The following is a 1,646-nucleotide window of genomic DNA, read 5'->3' on the forward strand; positions in this document are numbered from 1 at the left end:
CGATATCTTCCTAGGTCTCCTTCTACCCTGGACTCCTTCCAGTGTTAGAGAGTGACACTTCTTCACACAGCTCTCCTCATCCATCCGTAGTACATGACCATACCAGCCCAAATGTTTCTCTTGCATGCTACATCCGATGCTTTTTATGTCTAACATTTCTCTCAGGGTGCTTACACTCTGTCGTGTATGCATACTGACATAACACATCCAGCGGATCATGCTAGCTTCATTTCTTCCAAGCCTACGCATGTCTTCAGCAGTTATGGCTCATGTTTCACTGCCATGTAGCATGGCAGTTCGCACACATGCATCATGCAATCTACCTTTCATCTGAGTGAGAGGCCCCTTGTTACCACTAGGGGTAAAAGCTTTCTGAATTTTGCCCAGGCTATTCTTATTCTAGTGGCAATGCCCTCCGAACACCCATCCCCACTACAGACTCCAAACATCCACCCCCACTACAGACTTGGTCACTTAGGTAGCAGAAACTATCGTAAATGGATGTTAAAAGATGATGATGATGATGATGATGATGATGGTCTTCCTATGACTTTTCATGACTTGTTTATATCTTCTCCCTTTTATGATAAGCTGTCATTTCCCTTACTTTGCTGTCCCTTTTTCCTCACCCTTTAGCTTTTGCTTACTGCTTACCTAATATTTCTTTGATGTGCTTTGCACTCCCCCAATCTAACATCCTGCATCTATGTTTAGTCACATCTCACTGACTCAACAAAAGATGTTGGTCTGCTGACATGAAGGATAGGCTGTCATCTATATCCTGTTATTGGTTTGTGATGTATTTCTGTATTTCTATCGTTAGATGCTTAATTCTTGCTTCCCTAACGATCTTCACTGACAGAACACACATGCACGCATGCATAAAGTAAAAGTGCTTCAGTCAGGAACGGAAACCCAATAGCTTGTTAATAGTTTAACATTATTCTGTTGCAATTTCACATGCACACATAGGCACAGCCATGGCTGTGTGGTAAGAAGCTTGCTTCCCAACCACATGGTTCCGGGTTCAGTCCCACTGTGTGGCACCTTGGGCTAGTGTTTTCTACTATAGCCTCGGGCCAACCAAAGCTTTGTGTGTGGATTTGGTAGACAGAAACTGAAAGAAGCCTGGCATATGTGTGCATGTGTCTTTGTGTCTGAGTTTGTCCCCCACCTTTGCTTGACAACCAGTGTTGGTGTGTTTATGTCCTTGTAACTTAGCAGTTCAGCAAAAGAGACTGATAGAATATGTACCAGGCTTAAAGGAAATAATTATGTGGGTCGATTCATTAAATTGAAAGTTCTTCAAGGTGGTGCCCCAGCATGGCCGCTGTCTAATGACTGAAACAAGTGAAAGATTACGTAGCACATGTAGAGTATATCATAAAAGATAAAACAGCAGGCAAGTTATTTACTCCAGTTCTCTGAAGCGACCATATTTGTTCATCATCATCATCATCGTTGTTGTTTAACGTCCACTTTTCATGCTGGCATGGGTTGGACGGTTTGACTGAGGACTGGTGGACCAGGAGGCGACACCAGGCTCCAATCAGATCTGGCAATGTTTCTACAGCTGGATGCCCTTCCTAATACCAACCACTCTGAGAGTGTAGTGGGTACCAGTCAGGCAGCACTGGTATCGGTCA

General features: G+C 43.7%; 1 protein-coding gene across 1 annotated transcript in view; it reads left to right on the forward strand.

Annotated features, from left to right (window-relative positions):
• The window catches only part of LOC106880314 (transmembrane protein 41B), a 31,355-nt gene that overhangs the window by 17,952 nt on the left and 11,757 nt on the right, over positions 1 to 1,646 (forward strand). The gene's annotated exons all lie outside the window — the stretch shown is intronic.

The sequence above is a fragment of the Octopus bimaculoides genome, chromosome 7 (genome assembly GCF_001194135.2).
Source record: "Octopus bimaculoides isolate UCB-OBI-ISO-001 chromosome 7, ASM119413v2, whole genome shotgun sequence".
NCBI lineage: Eukaryota > Metazoa > Mollusca > Cephalopoda > Octopoda > Octopodidae > Octopus > Octopus bimaculoides.